Genomic DNA, 17,389 nt, shown 5'->3' on the forward strand with positions numbered 1-17,389 from the left:
TAGGTGCTCCTGTATTGGGTGTATATATATATGTGTATATATATATATATATAGGATAGTTAGCTCTTCTTGTTGAATTGATCCCTTTGCCATTATGTAATGGCCTTCTTTGTCTCTTTTGATCTTTGTTTTTTTAAAGTCTGCTGTATCAGAGACTAGGATTGCAACCCTTGCCTTTTTTTTTTGTTTTACGTTTGCTTGGTAGATCTTCCTCCATCCCTTTATTTTGAGCCTATGTGTGTCTCTGCATGTGAGATGGGTCTCCTGAATACAGCAAACTGATGGGTCTTGTTTCTTTATCCAATTTTCCAGTCTGTGTCTTTTAATTAGACCATTTAGTCCATTTACATTTAAGGTTAATGTTGTTATGTGTGAATTTGATCCTGTCATTATGATATTAGCTGGTTATTTTGCTCGTTAGTTGATGCAGTTTCCTCCTAGCATTGATGGTCTACATTTTTGCATGTTTCTGCAATGGCTGGTACTGGTTGTTCCTTTCCATGTTTAGTGCTTTCTTCATGATCTCTTGTAAGGCAGGCCTGCTGGTGACAAAATCTCTAAGCATTTGCTAGTCTATAAAGAATTTTATTTTTCCTTCACTTATGAAACTTAGTTTGGCTGGATATGAAATTCTGGGTTGAAAATTCTTTTCTTTAAGAATGTTGAATATTGGCCCCCACTCTCTTCTGACTTGTAGAATTTCTGCTGAGAGATCTGTTGTTAGTCTGATGGGCTTCCCTTTGTGGGTAACCCAACCTTTCTCTGTGGCTGCCCTTAACATTTTTTCCTTCATTTCAATTTTGGTGAATATGACAATGATGTGTCTTGGAGTTGCTCTTCTCAAGGAGTATCTCTGTGGTGTTCTCTGTATTTCCTGAATTTGAATGTTGGCCTGCCTTGCTAGGTTGGGGAAGTTCTCATGGATAACATCCTGCAGAGTGTTTTCCAACTTGGTTCCATTCTCCCCATCACTTTCAGGCCCACCTATCAGATGTAGATTTGGTCTTTTCACATAATCCCAAATTTCTCAGAGGCTTTGTTCATTTCTTTTTGCTCTTTTTTCTCTAAACTTCTCTTCTCACTTTATTTCATTCATTTGATCTTCAGTCACTGATACTCTTTCTTCCAGTTGATCAAGTCGGTTACTGAAGCTTGTGCATTTGTCACATAGTTCTCATGTCATGGTTTTCATCTCTAGCAGTTCGCTTATGGACTTCTCTGCATTGGTTATTCTAGTTATCCATTCTTCCATTCTTTTTTCAAGGTTTTTAGTTTCTTTGCGCTGGGTATGTAATTCCTCCTTGAGCTCTGAGAAGTTTGATTGACTGAAGACTTCTTATCTTGTCAAAGTCATTCTCCATCCCACTTTGTTCCATTGCTGGTGATGAGCTGTGTTCCTTTGGAGGGGGAGAGGTGCTCTGATTTTTTGAATTTCCAGCTTTTCTGCACTGCTTTTTCCCCATCTTTCTGGTTTTATCTGCCTTTGGTCTTTGACGATGGTGACGTACTGACGGAATTTTGGTGTGGGTGTCCTTTCTGTTTGTTAGTTTTCCTTCTAACAGGACCCTCAGCTGCAGGTCTGTTGGAGTTTGCTTGAGGTCCTCTCCAGACCCTGTTTACCTGGATATCAGCAGCAGAGGCTGCAGAAGAGAGAATATTGCTGAACAGCAAACGTTGTTGTCTGATTCTTGCTCTGGAAGCTTCGTCTCAGAGGTGTACTCAGCCATGTGATGTGTGAGGTGTCAGTCTGCACCTAGTGGGGGCGTGCTGGGAGAACCACTGCTCTCTTCAAAGCTGTCAGACAGGGACATTTACATCTGCAGAGGTTTCTACTGCTCTTTGTTTAGCTATGCCATGTCCCCAGAGGTGGAGTCTACAGAGGCAGGCAGGCCTCCTTGAGCTGCGGTGGGCTCCACGCAGTTTGAGCTTCCAGGTAGCTTTGTTAACCTACTTAAGCCTCAGCAATGGCGGGCACCCCTCCCCCAGCCTCGCTGCTGCCTTGCAGTTAGATCTCAGACTGCTCTGCTAGCAATGAAGGAGGCTCCGTGGGTGTGGGACCCTTGGGGCCAGACGTGGGATATAATCTCCTGGTGTGTTGTTTGCTAAGACCCTTGGTAAAGTGTAGTATTAGGGTGAGAGTTACCCGATTTTCCAGGTGTTGTGTGTCTCAGTTTCCCTTGGCTAGGAAAAGGAATTCCCTTCCCCCTTGCACTTCCCAGGTGAGGCAATGCCTCACCCTGCTTGAGCTCTCGCTGATTGAGCTGCACCCACTGACCAGCACCGACGGTCCGACACGCCCCAGTGAGATGAACCCAGTACCTCAGTTGAAAATGCAGAAATCACCCGTCTTCTGTGTTGCTCACGCTGGGAGCTGGAGGCTGGAGCTGTTTCGTATTCGGCCATCTTGGATGCCCCCTAGAAAAGAATTTAAATGTTAAATTCATTTTGGGCATTAATCTTGGATAATTTCTCTTAATTACATTTAATGAATTATTTCAAATCTTTAATTATATTTTAATAATCAAATGTAACCTTTTCATGTCTTATTCATTGAACATAGTAAGGTTAACTGAGGGTTGTTATTATGGTGTGGGCTCATTTAAATTATTTAAGAGATTTCAACATTTTTCACTGAAATCCTTACTTGCAGTTACAAAAATTGACTATAGACTAAGACATTGTAAATGTTTTATATAAGTTAGATATTTCAGTAATTTTTAACATAACAGTATAAAAATCTACATCATATCTCATTTTTATGATGCTGAAAATATACTCAGCTATGATTGAATTTATTGTTAAATATACATAAGACTTTAACTTTTGAAATTTTGTAGATCATCATGAAAGTCTTTACTTCCAAATCAGAAAGATGTTTCATTTGATAGCAATACATATACTAAAAATACCAAGAAAATCCTGTTTGGGATTGAGGCCCCCTGTATAAATGAATATTCAGGAAAAATTAAGTGTTTTTATTTTATCTCTTTATTCATAATTAGTTTCTCTAATTATGTTGTGCAGGTCTCAATGATCAATTTATTTTGTCAATTTATTTGCTTCCAAAAGTGATATTAATTTTATCTGTAGAAAATGTGGTTCTGTTCTGTATGTTTGTGCTTGTTCATGTGTATATATTTAAGAGGGTATATGCTTAACTGTGTTCGGGATGGGGTAAGGACTCAAAGTATTTACTATCTTAAACTAACTTCTATTCAGTGCTGAGATTTAAAAATAAAGGGAAACTGGGCATTTATTAGGCAAACAAGACAATACAACACGGTTTTTCAACTTTAGCATTATTGACATCGTGGGGTGGATAATTCGTTAGTGTTGGGGCTTCCCTTTGCATTATTAGAGTTCAGCAACACCTCAGAACTTTACCACTAGAAAGTAGTTGTACCCTTTTCCCAGCTATGACAGCCAATGTTTCAGAAATTGCCAAAAGTCTGGTTAACAAAATCACAAATTTAATTTTCAAAGAAGGAATAGTACTTGTCCAGTATGTTGTTTGCACTCAATTTATCCATGGGTTCAGCCTCCTTTAGACTTTTCTGATAATACAAGCTGAAAAAATTACTAGCAAAAAATATTTTGTAGGATGCCTAAGCACAAGAAACACCGCTGTGTTACCCAGGTGCAAGTATGGAAATTTTGTAGCATTGCAGAGAGCACAGTGAAGCTTCACAACTCAAAGAATTTGGAAATCAATACATTTGGCCCCAGTGAGAAAAAGTGAAATGCAGAAGAAACATTTAGTGTACCCTGAAGACATGTAGAGATGCTACATACCTCAACAGAGGTGGCAGCCCAGGAGATATCATTAGAAGACATGCACTGGGGCATTTTCACCCATATCTCCTTAGAAAATCTGTAGGAGTGATGAGAAGAGGAGAAAAACAATATGTAGTTTTATAGTTAAATAATCAGAACTCCAAAGCCTATGCTATTAACCACCACCCTAAATAGCTTTTATTATCAAATGAGTCTTGGGAGACTGAACACAAGGGAAAATCGAAGCTAAAGAGCTTCTCAGTTTTTCTCGGTTTGTTTCCACACAAATTCTTGTCTTGGTTCTGAAATAAACTCTTCCTTATTTCACCACCCCATCCTTTGTCTACCTCCCTTTTTCTTTCACTAGTCAGCTATTTCTCAGGCACAGACACACTGCAGGCAGTGCAGAATAACATGTCTTCAAATAAATGGGCATTTCATTGTTATATACCCAGTCATTGATTTAATAGATCATATTCATAATGAAAATGTTTTATCAAAAGTTCATAGTAAACATCAGAAAATCTTTAGTGAAGTAACATGAAAAAAGAGTTAAAACTAATAGGCCGGGTGCGGTGGCTCAAGCCTGTAATCCCAGCACTTTGGGAGGCCGAGACGGGCGGATCACGAAGTCAGGAGATCGAGACCATCCTGGCTAACACGGTGAAACCCCGTCTCTACTAAAAAATACAAAAAACTAGCCGGGCGAGGTGGCGGGCGCCTGTAGTCCCAGCTACTCGGGAGGCTGAGGCAGGAGAATGGCGTGAATCCGGGAGGCGGAGCTTGCAGTGAGCTGAGATCCGGCCACTGCACTCCAGCCTGGGGGACAGAGCGAGACTCCGTCTCAAAAAAAACCCCAAAAAACTAATAATCCATAATTGATTTATTTGCTGAGAGATCTTAGATATATCATACTTGTTATTCTGTACCTGAACAAAATAGATGGGAATGCTGACTTTTTCTACATTCTGATTGGTGATTATCAGAATTTTTAACAAAAAACAAATCTCAAAAGAAATATGATACTGTATTAAAACATTCTATAGTAAAAGGAACATTCCAAACGGCCCTTCTAAAAGTTTCAGTTTTCTGTATTACCTCAGACTTTAAAACAGCCTAGTGAAACTTAAGAAACTGTTAAGCAACAGCTTGAAAATTCACAGGAGAAAAATAATATTAAATGATGAAAATACATTTAAATTGATCTCAGATTCTGGATTGAATTGGCACTAACACTACCAGTAAAGTAGTTTCAGCTAATCTCTGAGTGTGCCAGTGGCTTCTCTTGAGATACAGTTGAAGTAAGTGGAAGAAAAATAACAACAAAAACAACAAGGCAAAAGATTTTTTAATAAGTTTCATTTCTAACCTTTATTATTCACAACCCAAACTATTATTCATTCCAATTTTATTAACTGTACATATTAGCTATTCTTTATTATAGCCAGATAAAGGAATAATTGCATCATAGATTTTTTCCCCAATGAAAAATAATCTTAAATTTATCCTTATATGAAACACTTGACATTTAGTTTTAGTTCTGCTAGGGAACAAAGTTTTTAATCCCATTTCTCAGCCAATGCAGGAATCCTTTCTATTATGTATTGATCCAAAAAAATCATTGAATCTGAGACTGAAAAAAAAATCTAGACACAAATATTTCCCATGTACTTTTAAAAAATTTATAGTTCTCCAATGTTTTGATATACATAGTGAAATTACTATAGTAAACAAAGAGACATATCCTTCATTTCACATAGTTACCTTTTTAAACTCTTGGTGAAAATACCTAAATTCTAGTCATTTAGCAAACATCCAGTACACAATACAATATTATTAGCTATAGTCCCCATGTTGTACATGAGGAGGTTAAGGTACTATGATCAGTCCAACCTGGTTCAGAAGCTCAACTCCCAGTGAATCTCTGCAACATGTGAAGTTGGTGTTACTTAAAATAGATTTCAATTTTCATCCCAATGCAAATGGGATGTTTCATCCCAATGAAAATGTATGAAAAGGGGTATTATAGTTCTCCAAATAAACCAAGAAAATTATTTGCCCAAGGAGGTGCAGTGAGCTGAATAGCCAAAGAGTTAATGTTCATGGCAGAAGCAAAACCAAAATGGACATGTGAACAGTAGTAATGAAGCTTATCCTGAGGGGAACAAATGACCAAGCTTAGTTCTAATGGTCAAGTCCAAGTTAACCAGGCAATGCATTGTTAGAGATCAATGAGCTTGATTGGACTTACAACGAAAGACATAATGTGATGTGTGTAATATGTCCTGAGAAGTTTAAGTTAGAAATGATAGATTTAAAGGGCTCATAATACAAAATGTAGCTGAATTTGAAAGTGGGCCATCTTAGGAGGGACCTTGTACCCTTTATTAAAGGTACTTGTAGTATATTATAAGTAATTATAGTAAGTATAATTGTATTATACTATAAGTAATTGGCCTCAAAATGTTTTGCTCATTCACCTTTATATGTAAATATTTTCATGCAAAAATCATTAATATAAACATATTATTGCAAAGGAAATATGTCTTTACTTTTGCAGTATAATTATAAAAATGCGTAATAGAAAATATAATGAGATAAAGATAAATTAAATAATATTTTAAATGACTATTTTACTTCATAAATATTTTTGTTAATAATTTTTTGAAAGTCTTGCGACTTTTGATGGCTTTGTGTTATTAGCTTCTATTTCAAGGCACAATATGTACTTAGGTAAAGCCCGTTATTCACAACAAAGGATATAAATACATATTTCATGTATCCTTCTTAAGATTTTCCAGTTTTTCTGACCAAAATATTGCTGATTATATTAGACTGTTATTGTTTTTACCTATTTTTTGGCTTAAGAAAAGATGAAGTATACAAATAGAAATATGATCGTGAAATTTTCTTACTGGTTTGTGGTTCTTGCTTTGTATTATCTTCCCAATTGTGGTTTCTTTGCGGAAAATCGAATCAATCTCTTGTCTATTTACTGATGGTTATTTTAGTCAAAACTAAATAACATAAATACATCTACCTAATTTATGTTATCTATAGCACGTTGTAATGAACTGAAAGTACCATAAATTTGCTGTGGTTCTAATCTTCAAGATTGTCTGGTTTTCTGTTGTGATGCACAATAACATGGGTGGAGGTCCATTGGCAATTAAATAATTGGTTACTGACAACACAATTTCTTTTTTACTGGAGCTTTTTTTTTGCCTTAGTCTATCTTATCCAATAAATGTGACACTTGATTGTCAGATACATGGACAAAGAATGCTGCTGTCAATCTAGATACTGAGTATTGTTAATGATCAATCTTATTATTTATATAAATAGGATTACAACATTTTTTCACAATCTAATAAGTCTTGTTGGGTTCGTATCTAAATATCAGATACAGGAAAGGCATAATTAAACTTTTGTCTCAGAAAGATATCTCTGATAACAATATGGAGAATTTTGAGACTAGAGGAAGATACTATTCATATGGAAAACAGTGAGGACTTGGGCTCAATCAATGACTGAAAGGACTGAGAAGTAGCATGGAATCCTGGAGATATTAAAGGGATGGTCCAAATGGATTTGACGATTTATAAAATGTCTAGATTACAAAAAGAGAAATGTCTAGGATGACTTCTAGTTGTATCACTTGGACAAATGCAGGGTGATCATGGCAGTCACTGAGATATAAAAATAGAAAAAGGAGATAAAATCTTAACAAAGTTAGTGAATGTAGTTGGGTTTGTTCAATTTAAGTTGTCTGTGAGATGTAAAGGTGAAGATGCATACTTGTCTCTTGGGCACACAGACATAGCTCAGAACAGAAGTTCAAGTTCACAAAACAAATGTAGAAGTAATCTACATATGGGCAGGTGCAGTGGTTTACCCACTTGTAATCCCAGCACTTTAGGAGACCAAGGTGGACGGATCACTTGAGGGCAGGAGTTTGAGACTAGCCTGGCCAACATGGTGAAATCCCATCTCTACTGAAAATACAAAAAAAATAAAAATAAAAATAGCTTGGCATGGTGGTGTCAACCTGTAGTCCCAGCTACTTCAGAGGCTGAGGCAGGAGAATCACTTGAACCCAGGAGGCAGAGGTTGCAGTGAGCTGAGATCGCACCACTACACGCTAGCCTGGGCAACAGAGTGAGACTCCGTCTCAAAAAAAAAAAAAAGTTATCTATATACAGGTATACAGGTAGTGATTAGAACTATAGATCAAGATTTAAATGCACAAGTGTTTTAGAACAATGGTTCTTCATTTTCAGTATGTCACATTATAATTTTAAAACTCCAGATCTCATTCTTAGAAATAGGTGTATATATATCGTCAAGACAATTGTTTGTAATTATATATATATTTAAATATAATACATAGTCTCTGTACTGTGTCCTTAAAGCCCACTTCAGGACCATAGTTTCAGCCTTTTTGATATTGAATAAAAAGAGTTAAAGGTTTAATACAGATTCCTGAGGAAGATACAGAATTTAAATAACAGTCCTAATGACCTTCATATTTTAAGGAATGGACTTCGGAAAACAACAACAACAACAACAAAAAAAAAAAACTAAGAAGTGACTGAAAAGGAAAGAATTATAGAGGCCGGGCATGGTGGCTCATGCCTGTATGCCTGTAATCCCAACACTTTGGGAGGCCGAGTAGGGTGGATCACCTGAGGTCAGGAGGGCGAGACCAGCCTGATCAACATGGTGAAACCCTGTCTCTATTTTAAAAAATACAAAAATTAGCTGGACGTGGTTGTGGGCACCTGCAATCCCAGCTAATCGGGAGGCTGAGGCTGGGGAATCGCTTGAACCCAGGAGGCGGAGGTTGCAGTAAGCCAATGTCATGCCATTACACTCCAGCCTCGGCAACAAGAGCAAAACCTCCGTCAAAAAAAAAAAAAAAAAGAGAGAGAGAGAAAGAGAATATAAAGATGGTGATTTGGAAATAAAAGGAAAAGTGAGTTTTAACAAGGTAACTGAAATCAATTGTGTCAAAAATTGAATGCACACACATATTAATACACACATACACTTTTGTTCTTGTGTATTTATGCATGTATGCATGTTTGTTTGTATGTATGGGTATTCAACTTTTGACATGAATATTTGTATAAATGTGGTGTAGGTGTGTGGTATATGTGTGCTTAGAGAAGCCTAAAGATACAGCCTAGGGAGGGGATAATTGATGGGGTAAGATAGACTCTACTGGGGTTGGGGATTTAAAGAAAATGAAGAAGGGCTGGAGTAATTGCTGAAGGGAATGGGAAATTGGCCATATAAGAAAAATGTAATAGAATTGCCAAGTCGTTGTGGTTACCTCTGAGTTTGAATACCATAAATTTGCTGTGGTACTAATCTTTAAGATCATCTGGTTTTCTCTTGTGGTGCACAATAATATGGGTGCAGATCTGAAGCAGAGGAGGTAGATTTTTGAATTAATTTGGTGCTTCTCAAAAGGTAAAGAGGAGGAGAATATCAGAATCAGCTGGGAATATTTTTTAACTACTCATGTCTGTAACTCTAGGACTAGGAAAATATTTTTTGCAATAATGCACCAGTTAGTGTTGACTGAATAAAGAAGGCAGGAAAGCTAGAAATAGGCCTATAATAATGACCACATTCCACAAAGTTGGTAAAATAGAAATAAAATGAGTGGAATTAGAGAACAATTTATTACTGATATTGTAGCAATAAAATTATTAAAATAGATTCAAATGTATCTTTAATATTACAAGTTACAATGGAAAACCAGATATTTTCAGAGATAAAACTGGCCAAAGAAATAGATGTGTTATCTTGAACAATCAGATTAATCAAATAGTTAATTCATAGGCAACATACAATGTTGAAACATTCTAGCTGTTTAATTCTCAACACCAGGTCTGTCTGTCTGACTTGGGCCAGTTACTTTGCCTTGCTCTTACCCCCTGGTTTCCTTGTTTTAAAAAATATGTATGGGATGAGAACAGAGTGAATGAATATATGCTAAAAACTTATAATCATGCCTTGTACATAGTAACAATTTTCTAGAAATCATTATTGTTGCTAAATCTCAATTTTACTTTATATTAATGTTACTTCAATTAACAATGAATTCGTACTGAATGGAAAATGTATTTTAAAATAGCTAAAATCTATTTAAACATTTTTTAAAATAGATAAAATCTAATTATCTGTAGAGGTCAGAATTTTCTAAAATTATAAAGTTGTAATTAGCATGTAAAATCAATTATTGATAGATTTATCTCTTAGCCCCTACTTCCCCCAGAAGCTGCTAACTGTACTTATCATTTAGTATTAAACAAGTCAGATCCTTCCAACTTCATTCTGCATAGCATTCCTTTCTCTATTGTGACAATACATAAGCAGTGGTTCTCCTTAACTGCTTCATGTCAACCTTAGCATAAATCCCAAGTAGGCTATATAAATTTTCTGAGTATAATGGGTTTTCTATTTGGAGAACATGAGTAAGCAAAGACACCATCATTAAAACTTGTCACAATGAGATGCATGTGGCATGAGTTTTCCCACTGTATTTGGGTCTGCTCTTTTCCCTTCACCCCAACTTTTTTTTTTTTTTTTTTTTTGAGATGGAGTCTTGCTCTGTTGCCCAGGCTGGCGTGCAGTGACACAATCTGGGCTCACTGCAAGTTCTGCCCCCCGGGTCACGCCATTCTCCTGTCTCAGCTTCCCAGGTAGCCGGGACTACAGGTGCCTGCCACCACGCCCGCCTAATTTTTTTGTATTTTTAGTGGAGATGGGGTTTCACCACATTAGCCAGGATGGTCTCGATCTCTTGACCTCTTGATCTGCCCGCCTCTGCCTCCCAAAGTGCTGGGATTGCAGGCGTGAGCCACTGCACCTGGCCTACCCCTACTTTTAAAAAAACATAGTCTCATTGTCTTAGTCTCCATATACATTCATTTTTGAAATTCAAATTTATCAGCCTAAATAATCATTATCCCCTGTACTTATTCTCCAATATGATATGCTTCTGACTGTATTGACCCTTGGGAAAGGTCAATAACACCAAAGTGGTACAGCTATATTAAATCACAAACTCAACTTTTTTGGTCATTTTTATTTTCCTTCTATTTTCTCTGTTTTTAACCTTGTGCTATGTGTTAAATACATTCCTAATGAGATGCCTGTGCAACTACTTCGATAAACGCATGTAAGGCTACATCTCCTTATTTTCAGCTTATGGGAAATAGTATAGCAAAGAGACCCAACAGTATGTGAGGATTCCACAAGGCCCATGGCATAAAAAGCCAGAGCCAGACAAGAAGCAGACAAGAAGCAAACCTAAGAATGATTAGCTAAATTCATACAAAATTATTTCCCCTCCCTAATCTACTTATTCTCAACTCTACATTGGTTTTTCTTCTGCTGCTCCAGAAAACTGTAGCCCTGTGACACTTTTAAAGATAATTTTTATGCTTCAATTGGCTAGCAAAAACTTGATTCTATTATTGTTTCAAAAAAACCTTTAAAAATAATTTTTCTTTTTTGTTTACAAGTTACTCTTTTGTTTGATTATTTTTTATTACATTTTAAATTTTGATGATTTACTATGACTGCTTCACAAAACGAGCCTATAGATGTTCTGGCGTCCAGAATTTTAAATGTAGATCATTTGATCATTTGCCTGAGTGATTTATCCATAGGACACACACATATACACATAGAGATAAACACTGTGAGTTTTCAATAGAACTCCAGAATCTGACCTGAGGTCACACTGCAATTAGAGAACATCTTGATTTTAATTAAATAATAACACCTGACTCATAAAAATAACAGATCAAGCAATTTGAGATAACTTTGGAGAAATAATTTTGCTAGATTCTTTTATGATCTCTGGTGCACATTTTTAAATTGCGTATTGTTTTATAGTTAACAAAAAACGAGAACTATACAAAGGTTAAAGCAATAGACATTCTTTTTCCTGGACAATATGCCTCTTAGGCATATAGCACTAGTAATTCACCCATAAGGAATTTGAATGCCAACAGAGAAGCTCTTGGTGCTTTCCATGGGACACAAAGTAAAATGCCTTTATGAACCAAGAAACAAATATCTATCTAAACAAAGTCAGCAATGCTTAAGATAATCAAGTTGACTAACATATATCGTTATTTACATATATGTTAATGTAATTATCACTAAAACCATTTAAGACTGATTATTCTTATTTTACAGATTAGAAAACTGACACATTCATATTTAAGAGATTTGCTATGGTCAGGACACAAATAGAACTTAATATCATTTTGTTTTTCCTTTGTTGTTACCTAAATCACAAAATAGCTAGTGATTAAAATATTGAAACAAGAAAATATATATAAAATATATAACAAATTCAATTGCAATCACTTGCATTTCACATATATGCATACATACATATACATGTGTACATATAAACATAGGTGTATATTTATATATACAAATATGCATACATATAATTGTATTTAAATTGATTAATCCCATGCATACTATTGTGAAATTTTAATATTCTATTATTGTAGTGACATATCATTTCTCAGGATATAGCATACATTATTTAACCATTTCTACATAATTTTCACCAAAATATCATTATCACAAATTGTACATGTATATGTGCTCAGGAATATTTTAAAGAACAGCTATCAAGAAGTGGACATTCCTGATCAATGTTATTTTATTACTAGTAGTATTTTTGATAAGTATTATTAAATTAGTCTAAAAAACTTTCTATCAGCTTACAGTGACAACAATGCACAACAATTCTATTTTCTACACGTTATATTTTTAAAAAGAGTATTCTTACCATTTAAAATTTTTTTTGTTCAATAGAAATACAAATACTATAGTATCAATTATAATATCTTTTTTTGTTAATAATTCAATAACCTCATCACTAGTGTGATTGTGGACTGTTTTTAAGTGCACTAGTTCATAGCTTTCCTCATGCCCCTCCTTCTGATTTCTAACGGCTTGTATGCTATGTTCATACTGATTCATAGGGTCATTCTCTTTAGTTTTCATCAAATATTTTAGTCCCATTCTGTTATATGTTTCACAAAAATATCATCCTAACCTGTCATTTTTAAAAATACATTGTTCATTTGCAAATCAGAGTTTTATACTTTTCTTGAGATAGGGTCTCACTGTGTTGCCCAGTCTGGAATCAAATTCCTAGAAAAAAAATTATCCACCTGCCTCAGCCTCTGGAATAGCTGGAACTACAGGCTCAAGGCACCATGCACAGCTTGTTTTATACGTGTTTAAAGAGCTATATTATTTATGATTTTTTCTCTATATATTGTTTTTGTACTTTGCATCTTGCTTAAGAAGTATTCTCTGTTAGAAGACGATAATGGAACAAAACTTTCTTAAATTATACTCTCATTAGTTTAAAATTGCTTGAAAGTAATCATTAATTTATAAGAAACATTTTTGTAATGTGAGACAGAGCTCTAAATTTATTTTCAGACACGCAGTCAGTTATCTCAGCATTAACTTGTCCCTTCTTTAACAAAAAATGTAAAAGTAATCCTCACATATATTCAAGTGATACAGGATTTAAGAAGAAATTACTTAGGCAGATGTTGAGGGTTTGGAAGTCCTCGCTAAGGTTTTCCTTTTAATGAAAAGTAGCCTCCAGATCATTTTCTTTTCTAACAAAGAGTAACCTGTAAAAGCGAACTGCTCACATAAACAAGCAAGCGGAAATCTTGCACCGTTGAAGGGCGGCAGTTGTGCCCATAGGAATATACTAGGTGGGACTAGGCATGTTCAAAATGGCGGCTCCATCTTCTTTTTTTGCCAACCAAGTGTACAGTAAGGAGCAAGACAAGATGGCACTAGCCAAGTGGAAATCCATTTGCATGATAAGATTAGGGTAGAGGGACTAGCCTTCCCTGGGTGCTATGTAAACGTCACACCTGGTCAAACCAATCTGTAAGCCCTATATAAATCAGACACCGCCTCCTCAAGCCTGCCTATAAAATCTGCTGATGTCCACCATCTTGCCCCTTTTATTCGGAAGCTTCTCTGGCAAGGAGCTGCTCTCCTCTCTCCTTTCTTCTGCCAATTAAACTTTCCCCTCCTTAACCCACCCACATGTGTCTGTTTCCTTAATTTTTTTGGTGCTAGACGACAAACCCAAGGTATTTACCCCAGACAACGATGCTATCTCACAAGTATGTTTCTGAATATTCTTGGATCCACTGATCAGTTTATGTAATTTTATGCCTGAACTTAATGCTTTTGTTACTGCAAATGTATGAGGTTTGATTGTTTTTCTTATTAACATTTAGTACGATAGTACCATGTGTGGTAGTACCATGTGTCTGTTAAAATGGTTATTCCTGCAGCCATATGCTTCTCCTTCCACTAACAGTGAAGTCTATTTTCTTTTCCATTTATCTTCTCAGGACATGTGACTTTTCTGAACAATACAATGAAATAAAAGTAATTATCAGGGACTTCTGAACCCATGCCTTAAAAGATTTTGTATTTTTCAATGTTATTATGGAAAATATTAGCCAGGTAAAGAACTCCAATTACTTTGTGGTAGAGAATGGTTATGTAGAGAGAGAAAAATTCTAAAGGTTGAGAACTTAGATAGAGAGAAAGAGACCCAGGACCCAGTATTATTACAAACACCCAAGGTAATATATCAGATATATGAATAAAGCTATCTCTCTCTCTCTCTCTCTTTTTTTTTTTTTTTTTTTTTTTTTTTTTTTTTGAGATGGAGTCTCACTCTGTCGCCCAGGCTGGAGTGCAGTGGCGAGATCTGGGCTCACTGCAAGCTCCGCCTCCCAGGTTCACGCCGTTCTCCTGCCTCAGCCTCCAGAGTAGCTGGAACTACAGGCACCTGCCACCACGCCCGACTAATTTTTTTTGTATTTTTAACAGAGATGGGGTTTCACCGTGTTTGCCAGGATGATCTGGATCTCCTGACCTCCTGATCCGCCTACCTTGGCCTCCCAAAGTGCTGGGATTACAGGCATGAGCCATCGCCCAGCATAAAGCTATCTCTTATCTTCCAGCCCTTCCATTTAATCTGAAGAATCTGTAGATTAAACTTAAATTTGTAATTTTAATTTACAAATTTCAATTTAAACCTATAAATACTTGGCTTTACTTATAATTTGTACTTTTTATCTTGCTTAAGAAGTATTCCCTGTTAGAATACGGTAATAGAGAATTAGTTTAATGTAACTTATCCTAAGGGAGTTCTATAGGCCCCTTTAAGTCAAGTAATTCCTAAACAACACTATTTTTTCTCCTAATATAATTTTAGACAAAGGATTTTCTACTTTTTCTTTATTTCATGTTTCAATATCCTAGAGACTGTAATTAAATTCATCATGAGAATGTATACAATATTAATTACATTTTTTAAAATTTTTATTTATTTATTATTATTATTATACTTTAAGCTCTAGGGTACATGTGCATAACGTGCAGGTTTGTTACATATGTATACTTGTGCCATGTTGCTCTGCTGCACCCATCAACTCGTCAGCACCCATCAACTCATCATTTACATCAGGTATAACTCCCAATGCCCAAAGGATCATAAATCATGCTGCTATAAAGACACATGCACACATATGTTTATTGCGGCACTATTCACAATAGCAAAGACTTGGAATCAACCCAAATGTCCATCAGTGACAGACTGGATTAAGAAAATGTGGCACATAAACACCATGGAATACTATGCAGCCATAAAAAAGGATGAGTTTGTGTCCTTTGTAGGGACATGGATGCAGCTGGAAACCACCATTCTTAGCAAACTATCACAAGAACAGAAAACCAAACACCGCATGTTCTCACTCATAGGTGGGAACTGAACAATGAGATCACTTGGACTCGGGAAGCTGAACATCACACACCGGGGCCTATCATGGGGAGGGGGGAGGAGGGAGGGATTGCTTTGGGAGTTATACCTGATGTAAATGACGAGTTGATGGGTGCTGACGAGTTGATGGGTGCAGCACAGCAACATGGCACAAGTATACATGTATATGTGCTATTAAGAAATGGTCTTCACAGATTAAAGTAGTCCTTACATTTAATTTGAAAATTATTGGGTACTATATTTTTAATTGTGAAGATGAACCCTCTCTCTTTTTTTTTTTTTTTTCTGCTATTAGCTGTTTTTATGTGCACAATTCACCTGGAAACAAATACTGATTTGTATTTTCAATTTTTTCTCCATTTCTTATATGAGCCATTTATATCAATTCAAGAGGGGCAAAGAGATGGATTAAGGAATTTTCCTGTTTTCAATTCTAAAGAACCTTGTAGTTATGGTGTTTTGTGTTTAGATTTCATTACAATTTTATCTTTATTTATTTAATCATTTATACTATTTAGAATCGGTTTTTCTTTTGATGAAGCAATAAAAAGTCATGTAATTGGGTAGCAGTAATTTAATACACTAGCTACAAGCTTTTAAAATCCTAGCCATTTGTGCAACAGGTTTATAGATTATACATTTCTGGCAGCTAAATTTCTTTCTGTAGGCAATTTTGTTACTTAGCAAAATTAGTTTTTCTTAAGCATCACCATTCACTAATACTTAAAATAATTAGTAACATATTTTGTTTTCTGGAAATATTATTTTATATTATGATGCTTTCAAATTATATAAATGCAGACTTAAACACATTTTTAAACCACATTTTGTTTCCCTACTCCACCCTCAGATTATGTCATTTACCTCTTCTCTACATATCATGTATAAATGCTTTTCTGCAAAAATGTTAATTAGAGAGGATATTGACTCACAGGAATGCCCCTTTAGGAACAGTAGGAGGAACAATGGGAGCCCCAGGAGTACCAGATAAGTCAAGTATATCAAAATCATACTACAAAAGTTCTAAAACTTTAACTGTAATTGGAACAACCCACAAAAGGCAAGGAACTATGTGCCAAACCTAAAGAAAATGGTTCATGAAATAAAAGATGTAAAAAGCAATCTGAGTTTCCATTCAGAATAAACAAAATGTCAAAGAAACAATAAAAAATTACCTGTTTTACCAAGAATGAAGAAAATCAAAGTGTTCTTTATAGAAGATAATTCACACTATAGAGCCATATAAAAGAAGGAGTTCATGTTGTTTGCAGGAAAATGGATGAAGCTGGAAGCCATCATTCTCAGCAAACTAACGCAGGAGCAAATAACCATATACTGCATGTTCTTACTTGTAAGTAGGAGTTGAATAATGAGAACACATGGACACAGGAAGGGGAACATCACACCGGGACCTGTTGGGAGGTGGGGGGCAAGGGGAGGGAGAGCACTAGGACAAATACCTAATGCATGCAGGTCTTGAAACCTAGATGACGGGTTGATAGGCACAGCAAACCACCAAGGCAGATGTATACCCATGTAACAAACCTGCATGTTCTGCACATGTATCCCAGAACTTAAAGTAAAATAAATAAAATAAAATACAATAAAAGTAACAAAAAGGATATGCCAAAAAAAAAAAAAAGAGAGAGAATTCACTGATGCCAATACTGAGATGAATCAGATGTTGAAATTATCTGGCAAGGATTTTAAAGCAGCCATCATCAATTCCAATCAATT

General features: G+C 35.7%; 1 long non-coding RNA gene across 1 annotated transcript in view; it reads right to left on the reverse strand.

The window, feature by feature from the left end:
• Positions 1 to 2,320: 2,320 nt before the first annotated feature.
• Positions 2,321 to 17,389, reverse strand: part of LOC126954488 (uncharacterized) — a 124,716-nt gene continuing 109,647 nt past the window's right edge. Inside the window, exons 2-3 of the long non-coding RNA XR_007725613.1 lie at positions 3,793 to 3,871; positions 2,321 to 2,415 (exon numbers count right to left, since the gene is read on the reverse strand). This is a non-coding gene — a long non-coding RNA (uncharacterized LOC126954488). The remainder of the gene's footprint in view (positions 2,416 to 3,792; positions 3,872 to 17,389) is intronic.

Source organism: Macaca thibetana, chromosome 5, assembly GCF_024542745.1.
Source record: "Macaca thibetana thibetana isolate TM-01 chromosome 5, ASM2454274v1, whole genome shotgun sequence".
In the NCBI taxonomy this organism is placed as follows: Eukaryota; Metazoa; Chordata; class Mammalia; order Primates; family Cercopithecidae; genus Macaca; species Macaca thibetana.